This window comes from Mustela erminea, chromosome 17 (assembly GCF_009829155.1).
Source record: "Mustela erminea isolate mMusErm1 chromosome 17, mMusErm1.Pri, whole genome shotgun sequence".
NCBI lineage: Eukaryota > Metazoa > Chordata > Mammalia > Carnivora > Mustelidae > Mustela > Mustela erminea.
In genome coordinates, this window is record NC_045630.1 from 10761425 (window position 1) to 10787341 (window position 25917).

The following is a 25917-nucleotide window of genomic DNA, read 5'->3' on the forward strand; positions in this document are numbered from 1 at the left end:
AGATACATTTTTTTTTTAAAGTAGCAAAAATGAATGCAAAACCTCTTTTGCATGCTTTCGTGGTCCTTTCTTGTCTGGTGAGATCATTTTAAAAAAGAAAATAATAGTTTGTCAAATGAAAATAAAAACTAGGGTCTTCCCTTCTTTAAAGTTTCAAGGGGTACTTGGGTGGCTCAGTGGGTTCATGTCTGACTCTTGATTTTGGCTTGGGTCGTGATCTCAGGATCCTGAGATGGAGCCCCATGTTGGGCTCTGAGCTGGGCGTGGAGCCTGCTTGGGATCCTGACTCTCCCTCTGCCCCTCCCCCCTCTCTAAAATAAAAAATAATAACAAAGGTTCGAAATTAGTTCAGATAAAAATTTATTATTGCCAATGTTTAACAAAAGTACATCTTGGCAGCTTCTTTTAAAGCCTCTTCCATCGAACAAGGAGGAGCTTCACAGACACACTTTAAAAAACAAAACAACTCTGAGATAATGCAACCTTTGTCACTATAAAACATCTGGACAAATTTTATCTGAGCCACTCTAACTTGTCTTTCCAAAAAACTCCTTATTGGACTATTGGACTAATAGACTCCTTATTGGACTATTATGATCTCAATGTCACTCTCAGACTAAAGAAAAAAGGGAATGAAGTGAGTTAATGACTCAAATGCCACACACAATCCAGGTGCCCTCCATCCCCAGCATCCCTAAGATCATCAGAGCTCAACCTCTAACATCAGCAACTCCATCATTGCTAGCTTGGCTCTGTGACCCTCTCATCTCTAATAACAGTCACTTCACTTTAGTCTTCAGAGTACAGGAAGTCCAGCCATCTTTCAAGGTCACATTCAAGTCCCACTGAATTAGTCTTTCACTTATTCATTCACGATTTACTTCACATATATACTCTACGTCAGACCTAGGTTAGCTTTACTTTTTTACTTTTACTTTTACCTAGGTTAAAGTTACAAAAACTTCCTAAGATACAGAGAAATAGGAAAATACCAGAGGAGGCAGAGAAGTAAGAGGCACTTTCAATACCATGGGATAGGGACCCTAATTATAGGCAGAGAGAATCAGGCCGCTGTGGGAGCAGAAAGGTGTGACATCATTCCCAGAACAGAGAGTCCAGGGAAAGCTTCACAGAAAAGGTCCAGCACTGAAGGGAAGGAAGTCAGGCTTGCAAGGCAAGTTATAGCAATGACCTGGAGGACTGAAATCATGGTGCGGCTGGAGAACTTCAGTGAGGCGGGAGCATGGAACACAAAGTGAGGACACTTAGTCAAAAAGAACGGAGTGGAAAAAGCAGACAGATTATGAAGGGTTTTGTATTATGCCAGTTAAGGAGCTTTCATTAGAAGTCAATGGGGAGTCATCAAAGGGTCTTAAAGAAGGGTAGTTTTCCAACCCATTTGCTGTAGAAAGATTCTTGGGGGAAAGAAGGCAGACAAGACTAGAAGCACGCAAAGCAGTCAGGAGGCTGATTCAGTGACTGATATGATGGAGGCCTGAACAGGTGTCAGCAGCAGGCGTGGAGAAGGGTGTGAGATTCAGAGAGTGAGGTGGCAGAACGGACACATGTATTGACTGATCGGAAGTGGAGATGAGGCAAAAAGAACCAGTGATGACTCTTGGGTGTCCTTCTAGCCAGTCATTCTACAATTTATGTACTAGGCTCCTCATATGTTCTATAGTACTAGAGACTCACCAGTGAACAAAAGAATGTCTTCTGCTCATGAAGGTTATATTCTAGCTAAAGACAGACAGGAAATGAAGTCCCCCCCATGAAACCATCTCTGATCATTCTGGCTGACAGTGGTTTCTATCTTCTCGGGGGTGCCAGAATACACCTTACATTGAGAACCGAGGTGAAAACAGAGGAGGGTCACATCATATATACGCTGCCAGATTAATGCACTCAGCTGGGAATCCTACAACACTTGCATTAAAGAGATGATGGGGCTGATCAGGTCTGAAAAGGGCCATAATTGCAGAAGGATGTCTAAATGATTTTAAAGATTTTTCTGACTTCTAGCAAAGAAGTAAAATATTGCTTGTATTTTTTGGACAATTTAAGGAATTTTCAAGAGAATTTTGACCGTTCTTGTTTGTTTGTTTGACATTATGTGATAAATTTAAAACCCAATTTATTTCCCATCCCCACCTCCCAAGTAGACGCCAGTATGTTCTTTGTTATTTTTCTCTAGTTGCGTCTTATGGGTAAGGAAGCAAAAACTACTTCTGTAAGTTTCTAAGTGGTTTAGACGCATGGAAGGCAGAAGCCATGCCTTGCCTGTCCTCCCGGTGTCCACAACTACTGGCAGAGTCCCAGGCACATACTAAATGCTCAATAAACATGAGGTGAGTGAAAACTGATGAGGCTCAGCATATCGCTTTATTCCGAAGTCTGGGCTCCAGTGAAGGAAGGAAGGAAGGAAGCAAGCAAGCAAGCAAACAAACAAAACAGAAAAAACCCTAGATCGAGCAAATGAAATTTGTCTCAGGACAGAATACACCACATAAAATCATAAATGCTGATTTTAATTTTAAACAACCTTTGTCACTCACAGAATCGGATCTCTAGGGAAGAGCAAGTAAGAAAATGCACAATTTGTAAGGGGCAAAAGGCCTTAATTTCAGACCCTTTGGGGCAATTTGGGACACTGGGGCAGCATATATCAGCTCCTGACCCTGAGTGGATCTGTTACTTTATCAACTCAGCTGTCAATGCCCTGGGTGGGGAGGCTCACCCTGTAGGAAAAGTCCTTACAGAAAGCTGGGGACCAGGGTGGGGGGCAGAGGGGGCACTATTCCTGACATAAGAGAAAGATTATCAAAAGTCTTTTCATCTCATCACACAAGAGGGGGAAAGCCTCAAGGAGCCTTGAACTTGACTCCTTGTCCAAGTTTAGTGTACCGTTTTGTTACCTAACAAAACATTTTGTTTATCTTGTTTGTTATCTATGTCCCCCACTAGAATGTGAACTCCATAAGGGCAGATTTTTTTTCTGTGTTTTTCACTGCTATCTCCCCAATATCTAGAATAATGCCAGATAAACAATAGGTGGTCAGTAGCAACTGCTGAAGGGATCAAAGATCACCACGTAGAAGACAGAAGAGCCCATTTGTGCACTGCGTGTGTATTTTCAAAGGGATAATTAGTGTCTGTCACTCAGAAACAAAACCATTCTGAGAGAAGTCCATCCCCAATGCAAATAAGTTACCAATTTGTTTGATTGCTACGAACTATAAAACAATGGGATCCACTAGAAAAAAATAAAGCATTTAACTCCTATGACCTTAGCTTTGAAGAAGGAGAAACACCATTGAAGTACAGTGGGTTGGTTCCCACTTGAGAAGAGTAGGTTACCCTTAAAAGCAGACATCAAAATCTAAACCCCAAGATCTTAAGGACATCTCTGCATTCAAGAAGACATTTTCCCCCACTCAGTGGGTATCTGCATGTAAGTTACAAAGGATTATATCTCTTAGAAGCTATAAGTGCAGTTAAATATAGGACTATTTTCTTCTTTCCCTAGCTTCTATCTTTTAATTACTAGTGTGCTGGCTCAGAATTGAATACATCTTTCCGCTTCTAGAGAACATTTACAATAGACACACTTCTTTGAGATTGGCCTAAGGGCCAAACTGAGCTCCTGGATTTAAAGAGCTCCCTTCACAAAGAATGAAAGCTCCAAACCAACACACAGCTGGTCTTGCTTACATTTCAGGAAAGTCACAACTATCAGCCCTTTCCTTTTCTGGGCCCTCACTTCAACTCACTCCTTGATTCTAGCAAATAAACAGGATACAAAACACAGACAAATGGCACAGTTTGGTGGTACCTGCTTAAGAACCACATAAGTAAGAATAAACCAGAGCCAAACAAAACAATATCCTTTCTTAGGAAAAACTGGGGGAAAAACTGTAAATTATTCAAAAGGATAACTTCATGTCCTTTCAATGTCAGGCTAGATCACTAATAGGCCCACTCAAGAATTATGTAATAGTTTAGAATAATGTGCGTTTGTTTGGCTTACTGTTTATTTATCAGGATGCAATCTGTTATGTTATTTGCTAACTTAAGAGATTTTTATCCACAGAGATGCAAAAGATTTTTCTGTGGGAGAAAGATAACCTCAAAGATCACAATTATACTGTCTGCAAAATAATAATCAATTTACTAATCTTACAACCTTATTCCAGCATTCTACAAGTGTCCCATGTGTGCGTGTGTGAGTGTGTGTGTGTGTGGTCTCTGGAATTTGAGGGGAACAAGGTTTAGTTCTGTTGATTCCCCTACTCATTAGTCAAATGAATTTATGATGGGCTCAAATTTGTATCTGTAAGAGAACCATATTTTTATATATATTTTTTTGAAAATATAGTTTGATACCTCAAGTTTGGATATATTTTCTTCTTAGACTCTTACAGAACAGAGGAAGGGTGAATCGTTCTTGCTCTATCAGTGGCAACAAAAGAATGTAAATCGATTGCATTATTTATTCCTCAGCAGGCTGATTATTGATCTTACAGTAGCTACTCTTGAATTATTTACTTTAAAAATCTAGTAAAATAATCACAAGTTATCAGTGATTATCTGTATTCTTTAGAGCACACTATTTTATCTCTAAAGATGTGCATTAATATTTTGTGGTTAGAGTACCCAGAAGACTACACAAACAAGAGTAAAATTGTTGCTAAATGCTGCAAACACTCATGTTTTCTCTTAGCGCAGCGTTAAAGCTGAACAAAAATAAAGAATACCACACTTCCTATTTTTATTTTTTTAATTTTGTGTGTGTATTTTAAGATTTTATTTATTGAGAAAGAGAGAGAGAGAGCACAAGTCAGGGACAGAGGCAGAGGGAGAAGCAGGCTCTTCAAGCAGGAAGCCTAACATGGGGCTCGATCCCGGGACCCTCAGATCATGAGCTGAGCTGAAGGCAAACGCTTAACCAACTGAGCCACCCAGGAACCCCTTGTACCTTCTCTTTAAAAACCACTGGATTTCATCCTCTAGCAAAGGTACTGTTCTAACATCTGTAGTAAATTTTAAGTACTTCAATACAAAAGTATTCCAGTGTGATTTACGCATTTTAGTGCATTTCCATTCACATCTTACTGGCATTACTTAGCATCTCAAGCACCAATGAGGAATTATTGCGGGAGTGGTTAGTGGTTATCCGGCATGCTCTCATCAGATGCCACAAAGCCAGAGGTAGCTATAAAAAGATCTAAAATATCTTTGTCTCTGCCCAACCTTAAAGGATTTCTTAATTTGCATTATACAGGATAGAAATGATTTTTTTTCCTTGGCAAAACAGTGAGTGTTTAAGATTTATGTGTGGAAGAAGTACCATATGGTTATCTTTGCTTTGCACGAACAGAGTACGGGAATCAAGCATGCCCACTGCAAGGAAAACCACAGGCTCCAATTCGCCTGCTAGAGTCTCAGTCGTCACCGATTACCCCAGGATAATTTTAATAGCTCCCCCTTTCATTCTCCAAAGTCTTTTTTCTGATTTGGGCAATAATGTATATGGATGCCCTTCAACAGCATACCCTACTGAAAGGCCCCATATTTAATAGTATAATGAAAACTCTATGACCTTCTGTCAATCGACTGCAACAACTCTAGAGCTGAATCCTGAAGCTGAAATATGAATACATCCACTTCAAGTGAGTGACTTCTTCGGAGGTACGTGTTGGAATACCTACACAGAAAAAGAATAGGTTTTGACAGGTTTTGCGCCTGCTGGATAATAAATGTTTGTATTTGTGTGTGATGCAGTCAGAGCCTCGTTTTCCTTACAATGTGCTGCCCAGAACCGGGCTTGTAGGTGACAAGGTCTTCGGTTCTCACCTGCCTTGAACTATGGGAGGCTACAGACATATTTCTAAACAATCAGTAACAAATACATTCGCCCAGGTCTGTCTGTAGAAGACGTCCACCTCAAGGACACCGTGAAGTTTGTCACTGTGCACAAACCTCTGAAAGCCACGGAAACGAAGCTGAGTGACACAAAATAGTACATGAGGGGACTGTACATCTACAAAACAGTGCCGTGAGGAAGGCAGGAAATGCTTGGGCCCCTGAGACAACAACATGACAAGGACAAACAAAATGAATGAAACAGAGTTGACCCCTGAGCGGAGCTAAGGCACTGGCCCCCGCACAGTTGAAAATCCACACGTAACTACTGATTCCCCAGTAACTTAGGCACAAATTGCCTGCTCTGGACTGGAAGTCTTACCAATAACATATAAAGTCAGTGAACACAAATCTTGTATGTTCTATGTATTCTATACTGTGTTCTTATAATAAAGGATGCTACAGAAAAAACGTTATGAAGAAAATAATCAGGAAGAGAAAACACATTCACAGTACTGTAATATATTTATTGAATAAATTCCGTGTGTAAGTGGACCCAGGCAGTTCACTCCCATGGTGTTCAGGGGTCAACTGTATCTTACCAACCGCAATTCTTGGAATGAAATCAACCTCTGAGTTGAAAATCTTGCGATGATCTGGATAATGGCAGACTTGAATTCAGCATTACTGATAAAGAGCAGAAATACCAAGAATGTTCATCAAAGATTTTCAAAGGAAAGGTGGTTTTATTCCACAAAGGCCTGGAGCAGGCTTTCCTCTCCTCCCTGATCACAGCAGAGCCAACGACACCACTGGCTCACTTCTCTTTATCTCCTTCCTCACGTCGCTACCTACAAACATGACGCTAATTGTATGGGTATGATTTTTATTTATTTTATTTTTTTATTTGTTTGTATTTATTTGTTTGTTTGTTTATTTATTTATTTATTTATTTATGAGACAAAGACCATGAGCAGGGGAGAAGGCCAGAGGGAGAAGCAGACTCCCCACTGAGCAGGGAGCCAAATGCAGGACTTGATCCCAGGACTCGGATTAAGACCTGAGCCGGAGGAAGACAATCAACCAACTGAGCCACCCAGATGCCCTGGATGTGCTTTTAAAGACAACGATAATTAAGTACTTTTAAGTCCTCATTCTCTCGTGATTATGTCAGGTCTTCTTGACGGGCCTCAAATCCAAATTCCCCATTTAACCTGCAGTCCCCAGCAGATGAATGCTTTTCCCAGATTTTGGGGAAAATAGAACTTCTGGCTGGAAGTGACCTCAAATTCTTGCTAGTAAATCTACAACTCCGTGTGCCTATTTCCAGACCCACCATGTCACTCTTGTTGTAAGAGAATAAGCATCGCTTGCTACTTTTTATTACTAGTTCAGCGCCCATCTTCTAACACGAGGCTATAGGCTCTAACCTCAGCGATATTGAGGGTCCATTTCCAGACCACCGCAATAAAGCACATAGGACAACAAAGTAAGTCAAATGAATTTCTGGGTATCCCACTGCATTTATAAGTTATGTTTATACTATACTGTGGTCCATTAAGTGTGCAACAGTGTAATATCTAAAAAACAATATGCATATCTTAATTTTAAAAAACTCTATTGCTAGGGCGCCTGGGTGGCTCAGTGGGTTAAAAAACTCTATTGCTAAAAAATACTAACCATCATCTGAGTTTTCAAGGAATCATAATCACTGATCACAGATCAACATCACAAAAGGAATAATGAAAAAGTCTGAAATACCAAATCACCAAATTGTGACACAGAGACATGAAGTGAACAAATGCTGTCAGGAAAATGGCGTCAGTGGACTTGATCAACACAGAGTTGCCACAAACCTTCAGTCTGTGGAAAAACAGTGTCTGCACAGCACAATAAAAGGAGGTAAGCCTGTATAAGCTCCATGAAGTCTGGAGCACTGTCTCAATTAGTCATCACTGTAACCCTGGGTTCTAGCACATCTGGCATGTACTAGTCAGCCAGTAGATACTTGTTAAATGAGTAAATAAAAGAAAGATTTCCTGGTTTCTCCTCTGGACTTCAAGAACTGCTTTTCTCCTTTTGAAAGCCATGACAAGAAATATATCTCAGAAGCAGAGGCTCTTCTAAAAGCTACAGGAGGAAAAAGTTTGGGCATTTGTTTTCCTTGGCACCCATGGTACTTTCCTCAAAATAAGCAACGTCTTCCATACTTTTACCTACTGACACATCAAGTCTGTTTGCAAACAGGACATGACTGCACCTGCCTGTGCATCCTGAGTTTAATTTTTATTATAAAAAACTCTCAATCTGGCAAAGTAGGATTTCAACACTGCCATGATTAAAGGTTAAATAAATAGCAATAACAAGGTCCTTTCTGGATCCAGCACGAAGATTTACACGGAAGCCCATCCCTTAGCACCTACCACCTGTTAATCAAAACAGTATCCCATTCTAAGTGATGAGACTTACAGCAAATGTTTAAATTTAAATTTATTTTTTTAAGATCTTATTTTTATTTGAGAGAGAGTAAGCAAGCACACGCTCACAGGGGGAGGAGCAGTGGTAGAGAAAGAAGCAGAATCAAGCAGAGTAAGCACCGAGCACAGAGCCCGACATGGGGCTCCATCCTATGACCCCAGGGTCAGGACCAGAGTCTGCTGTTCAACTGACTGAGCCACCCAGGCGACCCTAAATTTAAATGTAAATAAAGTATCATTTCTTATCTGTTCTGTATACTGACTTTCTAACTAAGCTCTCATCAGAAAAGAAAACCATGGGGTTAGAAGAATAAACGCCATGCTCTTGCTCCATTACAGATCCCTCTGATTCATGAGCTGATTTAATTTCTGCCACGTCCAGAGCAGACTCTCCCCAACTAAGGGAGGAGCCCTGCAGATTCTCAACATCTGACAAAGCCCGGAACTGCCACAGAAATATAACCCATGTAACAAACACAGACACACACGCACACATGTTCCTAAAGAGTTCTCAATTTCTTATGCCTTCTGGCTTAAAAATTGAGAGAAATGAGAAAAGTTCCGCAAAGCAGTTCATTTAGTATTTTATTTTACTCAAGATGTAAGTCTGAGGAGATTGATAACTGCTGACTTTTGCTGTCAATAGGACATCCCGAAATGTTTTCTAAAACGAGCTTTCTATGAACCACAATATGCGTCCTACACTGCATATCATTTTAATAATTTCAGAAAAGCTCATAATTTCTATAGAAGGTGGTCACATTTATATCTACTTTATGAATATACATATGTATGTGCAAACATACTATGAACACATACGCTATATCCAGAAGGGTTTAAACCACATTGTTAGTTTCAGAGGCTTTGAACCCTTTGACTGTTCAGTGGGTAAATACTAACCGTATTTGAAATTTCAGTGCATACAGATTACATTTCCCTAGTATATTCTTTCTTCTGGAACTAAAACATTAGGCATCAGGAGTAAGTTCCGTTTTCCACATCCATAAATAATATCTTATGATACTGTATTTTGGGACGCCTGAGTGGCTCAGTGGGTTATGGCCTTTGCCTTCAGCTCAGGTCATGATCCCGGGGTGCTGGGATCAAGCCCCGCATCCGGCTCTCTGCTCAGCAGGGAGCCTGCTTCCCTTCCTCTGTCTCTGCCTGCCTCTCTGCCTACTTGCAATCTCTGCCTGTCAAATAAATAAATAAAATCTTAAAAAAGAAAAAAAAGACTGAATCTTATTAAAAAAATGATACTGTATTTCCTAATATCTCTTTTAGTTATAAACTTTAGATCCAGAGAATTATTATTCTATAAAGGATGCACATCTAACTCATCCATATTTCTAGCCAGACGCCCTTAAACCGCTCCCGATTTCTTAAACTGTTCCTTTAAGACCTCCACAAAGGAACATTTCTGGTCTTCATAAAATCTTCACCTAGGGGCGTGAGGGTGGCTTGGTGAGTAGGTTAAGCCTCTGCCTTCGGCTCAAGTCATGATCTCGGGGTCCTGGGATCGAGCCCCGCATCAGGCTCTCTGCTCAGTGGGGAGCCTGCTTCCCCCTCTCTGACTGCTTGCTGCTCTGCCTACTTGTGATCTCTGTCTCTCTCTTAAATAAATAAATAAAATCTTTAAAAACAAAAACAAAAAACCTTCACCGAAGTTCACTGAAGTTAATCAGCTTCCAAAAATATCTCCTTCCCCTGATCATGGTTTACATCACCAATCTCTTATGCACACCCATGGAAACAGGTTTCTGTTCAACCAAGCCTCTTGCAGAAAACTGCCCCTTCATTTTATTTTATTTTTATTTTTTTTTTTTGAGATTTATTTATTTGAGAGAGAGAGAGAGAGAGAGTGAGCAAGCAGGGAGAGGGGCAGGGGGAGAGAGACAGGCAGACTCCCTGCTGAGCATGGAGTCAGACACGGGGCTTGATCCCAGGACCCTGAGATCATGACCTGAGCTGAAATCAAGAGTCAGACACTTACCCACGGAGCCACCCGGGCACCCCTGCGCCTTCAGCATAACAAAGGAGATGAGCAGACACACCGAAGGCCCTGTTCCCACTCCCAAGTATTGCCTCAGCCTCCCAATGGCGCAGTTTCCATGATTATGTTATTTAAGACCTACCTCTGGAATTAGTGCTTTTATGTGTGGCAGGGGGTGTGTGCCCAGGGGAGATTGAGGGAAATGTGAGTAGGGAGAAATTTTCTTTCCAATTGCCAGAGGCCCAGACTCAAAAAATTTAGCCAGTTTTCTTTTTTTTTTTTCTTTTTCCTTCCCTGTTCTTTTCTCCCTTGGTCCTATATGGAGCTGCCCTCAGAGGCCATCTTTCAGTCTACCATTGTTAGATAAGGAACTACTGGGGCACCTTACTGGTCCAGTCAGTTAAGTGCCCAACTCTTGCTTTAGGTTAAGGTCGTGACCTAGAGGTCGTGAGATCGAGCTTTGAGTTAAGGCTCTGGGTTCAGCACAGAGTCTGCTTCTTCTTCTCCCTCTGCTTTTCAGCGCCAACCCCCAACCCACACATCTTCTCTCTCTCTCTTGCTCTCTCTAATGAGCATATAAAATTTAAAAAGACAAGGAATTATTTTTCCATCAAAGAAACGGTGAAACTATTTTGAATCCAGGCTTAAACGTATTGATTAAATAAGTAAATATTATAGTAAAAAAAAGAAAAAAGGTAGAAAAATTCTACAAATATATACCAATGGCTAAACTGAGCAAGATGTAAGCTTTTTCATGAGCACTTAATGTATCCCAAATGGGAGAGAAGCCACGTCTAGGAGAACAGTGAATGCAATCAGAGTGACTCTCTTCTACCCGGCCCCTAGCTTACAGGACACTCAGGCGATCAATGGCACCAGGGAAACAGAGTGTTCATGCTCTTTCAGAACAAAACCCCGATGTCAGCCAAGAACTGAAATCAGCTCTGGGCTCGCACTGTGAAATGTGCTTTAAATTTGCCTGCGGTTGTTTTCTCCAGTGGTCAAGGAGAATATGCTACTGATTTGTGCTTTGGCATTTCTATGGGGCACTGACAGGCAGCTTTTTTAAAACACATACTTGAGTGATTTCGACAAAGCTCTCTGTGTGACTGCAGCTTCACTAGAAATCCTAACAGTGCTTGGAAAAGTATGTACTCACTAAGTTAAATAAAGGGCCAAAAGGCATGAGTAATTAGCTTGGGGCTAACTCCACATCAGGAATATTAATTATGTGCTTCAAATGTTACATTTATCTTCACTTTCTAATGATACTTATATAAGCACTGATCTTCATAATACCTGTAAACTTTCTACGGGGCACGGAGGACAGGACACAGAAGAAAACAGGTTTCCTAACCAAGTTATCACTGTTCTATACCAGCAAAGCTGGTAGTAATCACAGTAACAGAAAAATCTTGATAACTGCTCTACTAATTTAATAAATTTTTCCTTTAAAAGCACATGTAGCTTTTCCTCAACTATAGTATACAAAAGTCTGTCCTAATTACACATGTTATCCATTCAAATGTTACTTCAAGCATAAACAGTCAGTTGAGATTAAAGGTCATGTGTGATATTGTACCTATGATAATATAGGACTAATTATGATGCATAACAGTGGGGTTAATCTTACTTTTGGGGGGCTGGGATCATTGTAACTGTTTAGTTTCTTCCAAAATAAAAATGCTGAAATGGCTTCAAAATTTTTATTTTCATTTTTATGGCACAGTGCAAACTTCAACTGCTGTTTAGAATTACCCAAGACCTATCAGATAAGAGTAAACCACTGGGCAACCAGGAATAAACACATTTCTACTTCTTGGAAAACAACCCTATACATTAAAAATTTGAAGGTTCTACACTAGAAACCAGGATCTTTGAGCAATAATTTTCCAGTTTACTTTTTTAATTCCAACAGAGGATAAAATTCTAAAATAGTATCTGTGTTTATCTGGATAAATTTAAAATATAAAGAAATCTGATTTATTGGCATGCCCCTCCCTTTCTCCTCCCCAGCTTTTTTTCTTTTAAAGGAGAAACACAATCTATATAAATAACCGGTTTACTTCCAGTTTCTGTGGTGTGTGCTCTACCATCCCGCAGACCTTCCCCATCCAGACAGGGGCACGCCTGTGACAAACACCAAAACCCAAGGACCACTGGGAAGGGAGGTTCCAACAAGTTGGGAAAGAATATACCAGGGAGAGTGCAGTGTTCTCATCACAGAGACTTCTCCAAGCCCTCTCACAGGAGCAACTGTGGGAAAGACCCCTAGGATTATGCAGTGGTTTTAATATTCACATTGTTTCTGGCCATGGGAAAATGCCAGCATAAAGCTGGTGATAATCTTACACGGCAACTGAAGAAGAGAAAGAGACCTCATGGGCCATGCTCTGAGCCACGGGCCTTCCATTCCCACAATCTTGAGTCCCCTCACCAACTCTATGAATGAGGCCCAGCCATCTGGCCTAGGCAGCCTTGACTAAGTCACGTAACTTCCCTGAGCTTGCGTGGTGAGAAATGACTGCAAGGCCAGTCCTTCTTTCTGCTCACCTCACAACACTGCATTAGTTACAGCTCACGTCATTATGACGCAGAGTGGATGTCTGGATACTTTGTGCTTCCCCAGACAGAACCTCTAGAGAGTGTCTTCACTCCCACAGTCTATAACTTTCCACACTTTCAGATACCTATGGGTTGTAGTTCAAAGACTCATCCTTCAAGGCCCAGGCAGATACACAAAGGTCCAGAGTAATTGTTTTTTTCTTTTTTGTTTTTTAAGTAGGCTCCATGCCCAGTGTGGGGCCAATGTGGGACCTGAGATCAAGATCCGAGTTGAGGTTAAGTGTCAGATGCTTAACTGACTGAGCCACCCAGGCACCCCTTGTTTTTTCTTCATTTTTTTTTGTAAGGTCTTATTTATTTGACAGAGAGAGATCAGAAGTAAGCAGAGCAGCAGGCAGAGAGAGAAGGGGAAGCAGGCTCCCTATTGAGCAGAGAGCCTGATGTGGGGCTCGATCCCAGGACCCTGAGATCATGACCTGAGCCGAAGTGAGAGGCTTAACCCACTGAGCCACCCAGGTGCCCCTTTTCTTCACTTTTTAAAAAAGATTTTATTTATTTATTTGAAAGAGAGAGTGTGTGAGAGAGAGAGCATGAGTGGGGGGAGGCAGAAGCAGAGGGAGAAGCTGGCTCCCCGCTGAGCAGGGAGCCAAATGTGGGACTCGATTTCAGGACCCCAGGGTCAGAAATGAGCCAAAGGCAGACACTTAACTGACTGAGCCACCCAGGCGCCCCTGTTCTTTCTTTCCTAAAACAGAACTTACTGAGGTAATTCTGGTGGTCTCTCAGGGCTTTCAAGTCATACACCACAGGAGCCACACCTTGTTTCTCCAGAAATAGCAGAAATTCATATCCTAACAAACCTAAGACTTGCAAAGGTTCCCATTTTTCATATCTAATCAACACCAAAATCTGCAGACTCTCGCGCACGCGTTGTCTGATCTGGCTCCTCCTTGCCGCATTCAGCTTCCTGCCTTGCTTACACCCTCCTCGTCCTTGGCCTTGGGAAAATGCAGCAAGTGTCAGATTGGTGTGTCTCCACCCCTTCCCACCAGTGGCTCCTCCACACCAAAGCCGATGATCCTCCCCTCGGGCGCCATCCGCTCCAAACAGTCTTCTCTGGACCCTCAGACTGGACTAGGCGCTCCTCCTCCGGCCTCCACAAACCCCTTGCACACATCACTGTACCACGTACGCACAGCACCATCATTTGTTTCCCTGTCTCTTTCTCGAATAGACTTTCTCGTGGCTAGCACAAATATAACGTTATAGGTCTTTCCTTAACAGGAAGGAAAAATAAAAATAAAAACCTAAGTGTGAGAACGTTGACGTTGGAGTAGAAGGAAAGACTCCATACTCATTTTGTATCTCGTAGAGTTTTGCGGGCTTTAGCTATCTAATAGTTCATTTAATAAATACTTACTGAACTTATATCCTGCTAAGCACTAAAAGTACAGAAATGATTAAGACACAGGGTGGCTCAGCTGGTTAAGCATCTGACTCTTGGTTTTGGCTCAGGTCATGATCTCAGGATCCTGAGATCGAGCTCTGTGTCCGGCTCCACGTTTAGTCTGGAGCCTGTTTGTCCCTGTCCCTCCATCTTCCCACTGCTCAGCAATGTGATAAGAGGGTCCAATGAGCACAAACAGCTATAAAATGATGAGGTAAGAATAGGTTCTGTGAAAACACAGACTAAGAAGACGAATCATGCCTAAAGATTTGGAGGAGACCAGCCAGTTGCCTGAGCTGATGCCTGTCGCCTGGGTAGGAGTTCAGCAGCAGAAGGCACAAAGGAAGGGCAGGCCAGGCACCAAAGTCACCAGTCAAATCAAGTACAGCAATTCTGGGGCCCTCATGTCCCCACTTTGCTCAAAATGACAGGAAACATCAACTTCACTCCCTCAGTGCATTACTTCCATATACCAGAACCAACAACACTCCTTTAAGATAAGCTGTTCACACAAAGGTAGCTTCTATCAGACCATGACGGAGGTACCATCTCCTCCATACTTAGTGGAAACTATGTAAGAGACTTTACCTTATGGAAAGTGGAAAGGCAATGCCCTGAGGATGGAGTCACTAAAGCTGGCGGGTGTCAGACACTAACTTCTCCAGAACCGAGATGTCAACAGAAGCATCTTCTGTTTAACAAACATACAAAATGTTAGAGGAACAATGTGGATGAGCTTGCTGCTGAGCGTATAGGTGCATTCATGCTTATCCCTCTTAGCTCAAGTGACTAGACCTTGCTTTGTGTCTAGAGCTTGCTTTCTTCAGTCGGCAAACCCCGAGCAAGCAGAATGGACAACCTGAAATGCTGTATCCTTAACTGCCCTTGTCAGGCGGCAGCTGAGGGCTCAGCAGCTCTGTGGAGACGGTCTCTTATTACCCTCCTGTCCAGGCCTCTCTGCTGGCAAAGAGCACAACTGAATAAACAGAGAGACAAGATCTGCAAAGCATCAGCACTAAGTCAATTACGACAGTGGGAAGAATGGCGATCTGAGGTCCAAACCTTCTAAACAGCAATCATCCATCCTCCGCCTAAGAAATCTGGCAACCTCGGTCCGCCATATTTATGGAAGTACTTTTTAGATTCTCTGATTAATACAAGTACTTCGGAGCAGGACCACAAAGACCCAGCCAGAATACACGGTCATCCTGAGCTCAGTCCCCAAATGGGTTAATGAGAAACTACCAGCCTCGGAAGATCATGTATATGAAAAAGATACCAGAACCATCTTGTATTGAACAAAAGGATTCATGGCTCTTGCGAGTGTTTATCATCTCCACCCTACTTCCAATTATATGACAACACGTCCAGTTTATGAGAAGAGACACTTACAATAACTGCCAAATGGTCTGCCCATCTTTTCAAAGGCCAGGAAATGATAGGCTCTCTGTGAGTACATGAACAATTTCTTATCCAAGTCTTTGATTTCACATGTTCAATCCACTTTCTCATACCAAATCCAGGAATCTAAAGCATTTCATAAGTACTAGGCATAGATACACAATCTACAGTTGCCCCCCACAGGGCCTGTTAAATGTTCTTCCCTTACCAAGTATTCATTTCTTGAGTTCTTAAATATTTAGAAAATGTGCAAGACATGTGAAAGAGACAGTTTTTTGAACAAAGACTCAACACGCTGATGTCCTTATGTTTTTCTTCTAGAAACAGAATGCACTTCAACACATTCCCTTTAAATGCACTATTTTCCCAGTTTGTGGAAAGCACTGAGCAGAAGTTGGGAGTTGGTTGTAAACCTTGTTGATTCCCTGTGGTGCGCCTCGCTCTGGGGGAACCCAGCTCCCTGAAGGGGCAGCAAAGGCAGCAAGTGCACAGCACGCCACAGGCTGCCTCTAGGATTCCAAGTCAGCTCACACAGGTTCCCAGGGAGCCTCTCCACTGCTGTCAGGCCATGGTTCTCTCTATGTAATGGAGGCTCCTCATGCTTCCCAGGATGCAACTGCAAACCACACTGGCCTGACCCGAGTTAGCTGGAAAAGCAAAGGCTTCTGGTTACTCCCGTGTTGACAAGCAGACACATCTAAAAACCCCTTGTTCCTCTGTTCCAACATTTAATTGTCACTCCCTGCCTCTGCTCCCATCTCACCCCAGTTCCCAGCCAGTACTTCTCACTGGGAGGCTCTGTACGAACTTGCGCAGTCCTCCCATTTTCGGCCCATATTGGAGTTTACCAGCCACCTCCTGACCTATCACACCAATAGGATGTGCAGAAATATTTAGGCTCTGAGACCTGCATCACCACATTACACAACTACATTACCTTTCTTAGTGATAAGCCTGATTTGAGCTGGTTTTCTTCAAGAACTTTATGCCTTTTTCCAGTACGCTTCTGTGATTAAAATTCTGCAGAGTGAGAAGCTTAGTTTCTACTACCTTTTACACAGAGCAGCTGGCACTAAGTTTTTCCCGCTTGCATCCTATCACCCGTATAATTTTCTAGTAGCATTTGTGCCTTATTTCTTTCTTCCTGTGTCTACTTATTTCTCAGTTATGATTAGACTTGTTTTTATATTTTATTTTGAGCAAAACTGAAAGTAAGATACAAATACATGCCTTCAAAAACTAATAAGCAATTGGGGGGAAACTATATCTACACATGTACCTGAACAGACACTAATTCCAAGTGTCTGCTGTAAGAGTGTAAATGGAGAACAAGAAAGAAGATGGATTCGTCCTCCAACGGCTGACCTTCCCACTCATCTACCTCTTGCATGCCAATGAGTATATTTCAAATACTGGATCAATGTCAACCCAAGAAAGCTCAAAGTTAAAAGTCCTCTGCAAACTACTCGAGCTTTTCCAGGTATCCTGCCTAAGAACCTACTACGTTACAGGAGTTCATGAAAGTCCAGAAGCACTAACCATAGACTCTAGGAGAAAATATTTTATATCTTGGTATGTAAAAGGAGCCCACGACTTGAATATTTAAATGTTTAAAGCCAATGAATAAGGAACTATTGTTTTCTTTAAAAATACATCTTTTGGAGGGCACCTGGGTGGCTCAGAGGGTTAAAGTCTCTGCCTTCGGCTCAAGTCATGATCCTGGGGAACTGGGATGGAGCCGCCATCGGGCTCTCTGCTCAGCGGGGAGCCTGCTTCCCCTCCTCTCTCTGCCTCTCTCTGCCTACTTGTGATCTCTCTCTCTGTCAAATAAATAAATAAAATCTTAAAAAAAAAAATCTTTTGGGCACCTGGGTGACTCAGTGGGTTAAAGCCTCTGCCTTCAGCTCAGGTCATGATCTCAGGGTCTCAGGATCAAGTCCCGCATCGGGCTCTCTGCTCAGCGGGGAGCCTGCTTCCCCCTCCCCTTCTCTCTGTCTGCCTCTCTGCCTGCTTGTGATCTCTTTCTGTCAAATAAATAAATAAAATCTTTAAAAAAAATACATCTTTTCAAAACTGTCCTGTCATGTTTTATTTCATTTGCAAAATAAATTATAACAAAATATTAGAAAAGTTTTCATGTTAGGAGACTTATTTTGCCTTTACTGCCCTGATTTTTACATTAAAAAACAAAATTATGTTCATCGCTTAGAATAAGGCACTGTACTTCTTTAGATAGTAGGTTTCCCTTGTACTATTAAAATGGTTTTTAAATTATAAAATTCCTATATTCAACTTTTCAGAAACACTATTATATTATAAAGACCTGTATGTCTGTATATACAAACATGTACACACTTTAATCCTTTGATTAAAACATAAATATGTAATATAAACTTTATACATAAATACATGTTAAAACATTGAAAAGAAGTTCTAAAAATAACTAAAACGCCATTTTGCCCAACTATTTTCAGGCTGTCTCTAAGCAAAGAAGAGTGGAAATGGAGTCCACCGTCCTAACCAGCCTCAATCTTTGAATAATACGGAGACCTACAACAGTTTTCATCTAACAGATTTGATCTGCTTGGTTTTGTGGGACTGCTGAGTTGAGAACAAAAGGCCACAGCCAGACAGCTGGCCCAGTGTGATTCGTCAGGAGACTGCCGTCTAACCTTCATCTGGCCAACAATCTGGAATTAAAAAGTGGCACCAAGAGGCGCCTGGCTGGCTCAGTCGGTTAAGCATCTGACTTTGGCTCAGGTCACGATCTAGGGTCCTGGAATTAAGCCCTGTGTCAAGCTTCGTGCTCAGTGCAAAGTCTGTTTGTCCCTCTCCCTCTGCCCCTACTCATGCTGTTTCTCTCTCAAATACATAAATAAAATCTTTTAAAAAAGAAAAGTGGCATCTAGTCTATGCTTATGGAAATATCTGATCAACTGTGTTTCAAGATCTTTACTGATCTTTAGGAGAATGAATCTATATTCATCAAAGCGCCTTAAAAAGCATTGATGGAGCCTTTAGATCTAGGTCCAAAACAAGTACCTAAGACTTCAAAAAAAGTAGTTCTTATCAAATCCTCGGACCTGATAGGCAATTTTTTTCTTCAAAATCATATTCAATATGACCATTTATTTTGACACAAACAATTAGTCTGTCCCATGACAGGCTGTGCAAAAAACAGCCTTCTCTAAGTTGGTAGAAAGGGACAGAAAAATTCAAGCACTTCATCTGTGCATCTGCTCCTCACGGCAACAAGCTGACTTAGGGGCAACACCGACTACAGCAAGGCCCTCCGTTCAAGAGAAGCAAGCCCGTGCCTTCAAGAGGCCATGAAGCAGTCACTGAAACTGAGCGCTCCAAACAGTCACCAGCATCCAGAATAATAGCTTGAAACTCAAAAAGATGTGCAGAAAATCTAACCCCGATCTGGTTCAGTCCCAGGGGGATGAGAAAAGCTATTGTCTTCTATCAAACACTGACTCACTGACAATTGGAGGGAAAAAAATACAAATTCCAACGATTATGAAGTTAATAATAATTTCATCGGCAGCAATATTCAGGAAGTTGATTAGATGATCGTAATGGGTGATTTAAAGCGAAAGGAAAAACACCCTTAGCATAATTTAATAAGAGCTTCAGACTGAAGCATATTCAAGGGTTTCATGAAAGACCTTCTCATGGCCTTTTAATAGCTCTTTCCAATTCCAATTAACTTGTTAAATGCCAATTCTCACTACCTCATCAGCAATCTAAAGCCAGCCCTCTCTGATTAAATCATGAAATTATCGTTAGCAGCACAATGTCTGCTGAGTATTTATGGACGGGCCAGCGCAGATAAGCAGCTCGCAATTCTCCACGCCAAGAGAAAGGAAAACTGGAGTGGGTAATTAAAAATAATACATTTTATTCATCTTTGGGAGGCTCGGAGTGACATTTACCTAACACACCACCCTTCCTAATTGTTTCACTGGGGTTAATATTCAGATTAGTATAACCTTTGTGCAGACCCTTCATAGACAATACAGAAATGTTGATTGAGAGAGAGTTCATTTACATGAAAAAGCCAGGTTGGTACCCCAGGAATCAGAAGGTACCTGTCAACTGGGAGCTGTGCTCCTGCCAGCGTGTAGAGTTCGATCACCCCCTCATGAGTCACTCAAATGTCCGCAGAGTCCCTCGCATCCGCCTGCAGGTTTTGCTTCCCTGGCTGCCCCCCACTGGGTGCTGCCCCAGCGCCGGAAGCCCCGCTCAAGAGACCAGTAATCACATCCAGAGCTCTGGTCGAAAGTTCAAGGTTGCCCCAACCCCGAAGTTGGGGACACCCACCCACCGAGCTGTGAACAGGTCAGCTCTGCCACCCTTCCCTTAGACTTGAATTTCTTCTATTCCTGAGTATTTTTGGACAGCAGCCCTCTGAGAAGGTGAGTCTGAATGCCCAAAGGCAGGCCCCCAACACCGCCTCTGCTTACATTATGCAAAGACTTCCCGTGCATACTACAGTCTCTTTTTTTATCCCCAATCTTAAAATATTATCATGGGAGGAAAAGAATCTTTGAAGGTAGAAAACAATATAAAATGAAACAAGATGAGTAAAAACGACCATTTACTCTATATTCTAGGCATTATGAAGTTCAGTCTCTTCCAGAAACCAGGTAAGTGGCTAAGACTTCACTTTGATGAATATGCTAAAGGACCGTTTTGATTCTTTTATGGATCAAGGAGTTTGAAATATATGAAGTTCCATCAAATATTTTTTAAGATGCAGGGGCTGGTTCTGCTTAGAATTATACTTCTAATAAGAGGCAGCCAAACATAGTATTTGTGAACAAAAATAACTGCTGTGCTCCTGTGGCCCTGTACCTTCCAGTTAAGGACGAAAGTCCACAAACCCAAACAGATGTCAAGCGTCACATTCATATCAATCGTTTGGTGAAGACAGGGTATTACCCTAAAAGAAACTGCTAAAAATGTTAGCGGGCTTTGCCTATTTATCCCTCCCTCTCCTGGCATAGCATCTGGCACAAAGGGGGTGTTCCTTAGCTCCGTCACTCCCCACTCACACTTCTCTCAAACCGGCAGTGGATTTCCTTGATAAAATGCTACTGGCAGTATTTTTACTTTACTTTATGTCATCACAGTCCTTAAAAGCTTAGTTTACGAAGAACTGTATCACACTTTTGAAAATATGGCTTAGGGATGCCTGGGTGGCTCAGTCGGTTAAGTGTCTGCCTTCAGCTCAATCTCAGGGTCCTAGGATCGAGCCCCATGTCAGGTTCCCTGCTCAGTGGGGAGCTTGCTTCTTCCTTTCTCTCTCTGCTCCCCCTGCTTGTGCACTCTCTCTCTCAAAAATAAATAAATAAATCTTTAAAAATATTTATGGCTTACATAAATTTCATAAAAATTATTTAATTATATGCATAAATGGCATTTTTATGCACAGCTTATGTTAATGTGTTGTTCCTGTTGACAAATTATTTCATGTTCACATATTTTTAAATTTCTCCAACTAAACAGTTTCAGGAAAGGAGGGGCTCCCCCGTCCATTTTCTCCTTTAGCACCACTGCACTCCTCCAGCACATAAGCCAAAGATAAACACCAGCCGGTTACACTTAAATTGGCTTCTTTTGCCTCTTGAGGTCAATTCCCTGACACTGCCCTCTTTCCTATCTTTAATGGTAGTTAGGAAATTTTAACCACAGAAAGAGACCCAGTGAGGTTGTTTGAAATTGCTCTGCTCGGTGAGGGGGAGAGGCAACTCCTCCGTCAGTTTCCAGGATCTGCTCCCACCTGCTGATGACAGGGAACAGTCCTCTCTGGACTCAACTTCCCTGTAACACTTGGACACAAATACTAACAAATATTTATGAATATTCTAGACATCTCAGGGGCCTGGTTCCATGTCTACGGCTGAAGTCCTCATCTTTCTGCCCAATGTGGTGGCCCCATCACTCAAGTAGTTCAAACCTGACCCTGGGTCATCTCACACCTCCCTCTCTCTTCTCTTCTTCTTCTTTTTTTTTTTTTTTTAAGATTTAATTTATTTTTTGACAGACAGAGATCACAAGTAGGCAGAAAGGCAGACAGAGAGAGGGGGAAGCAGACTCCCTGCTGAGCAGAGAGCCCGATGCGAGCTCCATCTCAGGACCCTGGGATCATGACCTGAGCCGAAGGCAGAGGCTTAACCCACTGAGCCACCCAGGCACCCCTCTCTCCTCTTCTGACCTGAGTCAATCTCAATGTCCTGTCAATTTTCTATGTTCGTTATACTAACTCCCTGGTCCATGCCCAATATTACTGACATGGTTCAGATCCCAGGCATTACTCACTTGAATTTTTGGAGTATCTCACAGCTGGGCTCCCTGATTCTACACTTCCACGGCAGAACTTACACCCCACTCTCCACGTGATGGCCAGCGCAAGCTACCTAAACCTAAGGTTGTTCCCTTCTTACTGCCTCCAACAAAACCCTTCTCGGGTTCCTTCTCCCCCCACCATAAATTCTCACGTGCAACTCTGGGCCCTTGAGGATCTGGCCCCGGCCTACCTCTCCTTTTACCCTCCACATTTCTGGGTCACAAAAGGTCCCTCTTACTTCCTTTCACTTAACATGTACTCATCTCCTAAGACTAGGAACACTCTCCTCCTCCAGTGTCTCTGATGGCCCTACGGCTGTGTCAGCAGACTTAGCCCTTGAGCGTGCCTACCCAGGCCATTCGCTCTGTTGATGTGTCTTCCCTCCATATTTAGCCTGTGAGCTCCTCGCTCGCAATCCATGTGTCTCACAGGGCAAGGCTTCAACGAACACTGAAGAATGCATGAATATGTGGAGTTCAAAGGGCAGAGCCAAAGATCTATACCGGAAACCCTACGTCAAAGATCTGAGGTGCTAATATAAAGAAAACCCTGTTACCTTCCCCAGGGCAAATTTATTTTTTTTTCATTGTCACCAGTTTCCTAAAATAACTTCGATTATTTTGAGGATATCAGAGCTATTGAAAGAATAATTTATATTACTCTTTGTGGAAAAACGATTTGTCTCTTCATCCGCAGGAAAACACGTCCCTCTGTGATTTAGTTTACTCCTGTTACTGAGCTCCTGACCCCCCACCCCAGCCCCTCTCTGCCCACATCCCACTCCTTCCCTTTCAGAAATGGTCCTTAAAATTCACCTCCTCTAAATTCACAGAGCCAAGTCTTCATCATCTCTCCCTCAGATTATTTAACAGTCTCCTAACTCGTTTCCTCTCCTCTAGCCTCCCCCCTTCATAATCCAGTCCTCAGACTATCTTGAGTACCAACCGCAACTCTGATCATGCCCTGAAACCTCCTCAGGTGAACAAGATGAAGTTTAAACATCTTACTCTGAAATTCAAGGCCCCATAACACCTTGTCCCCTCCTGCCTCTCTAACCTCACCTCCCTCAGCGCATTCTAGAATCGCACGGATCTGCTGATTACGGGTTACTTCTTTTCAAGCCGAGTTATCACATCTCTTCAGTCTTGCTCACGACAGTCCTTTGACTTTTTATTCCTTTGCCAATTTGAAAAATCCCTACTTGTCCTTGAAGAAGACCAGTTCAAACAAGCTTCTCTCTCCTCTGTAAAAACTTTAAAACTGCCCGATTATAAGTCATGGCTACTTTCAGGGTTTCCAAACATTTAGTGTATACTCCTGGTATAACATACAAGATACTGGCTCGATCTCCATTATAAAATGGAAATTCCTTGAAAGAAAGAAAAGTCTGTGAATTACACATCTTTGAATATTCACTGCTTAAGATAAAGCCTAAGGCAAATCAAGTGCTCAAAAAAAAAAAAAGTTTGTTGAATTTTGTTGCCTTCCTTATGTAACAAGCTCTCAAAGGCAGGAACAATACTTTATTCATCTTTGCATTTTTAGGAACACCTACCACAGCTCCAAGACCAACGCTTAATTGTGGAATTAAAGACTGACCCACTTTGGGGACAAATACACAGAAGAAACAAATGAGCTAATGTGAAATATCTTTAAAATATAAATATTTCCAAATTTATGGAATCATTTTTATGAATTACTTCTGGCAAAGACTACAGCAGGGCTACTCAGATATCCCACTGGCCTGGAATTCTTTTATGGATCCACTGTGAGATAAGAACTAAAATAAAGAATACGCATTTAGAAACTTTGATGACAACTTGACAAGGCTGAGACATCCAAACATATCATAATGGGCTTGTCTCCCTGAAGAAAGCATCAGCTGGGGTTGGTCTTGGTAAATATATGTGCTAAATGGTGTGTAGGGCCAGAACTCCAGGCCAGTCATGGCTTAGTGACCACATACTGGTCTGTGATAGATTGGAAATGGTAAGAAAAACAAAAGGCATTTCACCGCAGACAGTCCGGAAAACAATAGCAAAGGAGAAGAATTCAACAAACTCCCACGTACCACAGCACACTTCTCTGTATTTACCTTCCCAACATCCTTGAGGCCTTTTTCCCCATGACATAAAACATTCCATGTAGACTTGAAGCCGCTTTCATGTCCCTCGCCAGTCCTTGTGTCCTCTTTCCCTCTCAAGAGACAGCCTCCAATCTGACTTTTTAAATAACCTACGAAATCCTGTTCCAGGAGTGTGAAATTTCCTGCTGGGGTTTTAGAGCAATTAGAATTCCTTTCACAAAAAAAAAAAAAAAATTAAAATTTAACAAGCATAAGTGTTAAAAGCCCTGTCTGTTAATATTACGTGAAAACCTGTGTTGTGTCCTCTATCTGTGACCCTTCAGCAGTGACTGACAGACCTGAACTCCAAGTAAAGGGACATCTGGTGCCTTGACCTTCAGAGGGAGAAAGACCTTCAAAAGTCCACAACTCAAAGAGAAAGATAAAAGTGCATGTTGCCAGGGTGTAGAAAGAAAAAGATTCCCACTCACTTGTACTCATAAAACAGGCTTTCCAAGAACGCTTGGCTGATGAGACTTAACTGTAAGAGATGCTTATTCATGTCAGAGGTCAGCATGGGGAAGACGTAAGAGAGAAGAAATGCCGGAAGTGGCAGGTGGAAACCACGGGCTTTCCACTGTTAATCAAATGGACACAACAATGCCAAATGCGCCTCCTGAAATCCAAACCTTCTATTTCTGCATCACTGCCAACTCATTTCCAAAACCTCTACTGCGAATCAAACCTGTTTGGCGGCCTCCTTATCAAAACTTTGCAAAACTTTAATTTCACCCTCATGAGCCCTGCAGCTGTAAATTAATTGAATAAAATTTACAAACATTATGCAGCAAGATAAAGCACTTTCGAAGTCTTTTCCCTATTCAGTGGACTTAGCTGCCTAGCAGGCCAGTTTTGCTTGATATGAGTTCAGAGGCCCTGGAAACCATCCTAATCCTACTTGCTAGGCCTTGTGCCTGTTCACAGAACCGTGTTAACCCAAACCTGGAAAATTAATAAATCTCAGATGGGTGTAAGCACTCAAATACTCCTGATACTTCTTGCCATTTATTATACCAAGGCATCCTTTGCAATGGAAGAATCCTTCTCAAAAGACCACAAGGGCAGCAGAAAAAATCCCTGAGGTTATTAGCAGGCAACAAAATATCTCATTGAAGATTGCTGCCCTCTAAAGCCAAAGCAAGGGATTAAATTTACTGAAGGTGAAATTGCCTATGCTTTGGTGTAATACAGATATTCCCAAAATGGTTTTCTGAACTCCTCCATTTCACATTTCTTGCAATTTTTAAACAGCAAGAGGAGTAAGACTGCTCTCATGTCTGCCGACTGTACCATGCGAGTCAGCTCATCAGGGGTTACAAGTCCCTACATCACATCAACAGAGAGAAGACAAAAGACTATTAATTTCTCAAAATGAGAACTCCTACTAGACTGAGGTACTGTAATTCACTTATGATTTCCATGGCTACCAAGGAAGAACTGAAATGCCCCCATCTGGATGGTTTTCACAGCACAGGAGTCTCTCCCTCCAACTGGGGTCAAGTCTATCGGCTTCCAGTTTCATGAATTCTATCTGCAGGTGCAAGCCCTCTAGCCCAAGAGGAGCTGCGGGGGCAGAAGCTTCTCTCCGACATCCATGCAAGCCTCCACCATCTGCAGAAGACCTGGATTTGCAAAAACTGAGGTCGAATGGAGCTCTGTAGACTTCTTAAGCTCTGGGAAACATTGTTCTCA

At 42.1% G+C, this 25917-nt stretch overlaps 1 protein-coding gene across 2 annotated transcripts in view; it reads right to left on the reverse strand.

The window, feature by feature from the left end:
* Window positions 1-25917, reverse strand: part of SMYD3 (SET and MYND domain containing 3) — a 709956-nt gene that overhangs the window by 281583 nt on the left and 402456 nt on the right. The gene's annotated exons all lie outside the window — the stretch shown is intronic.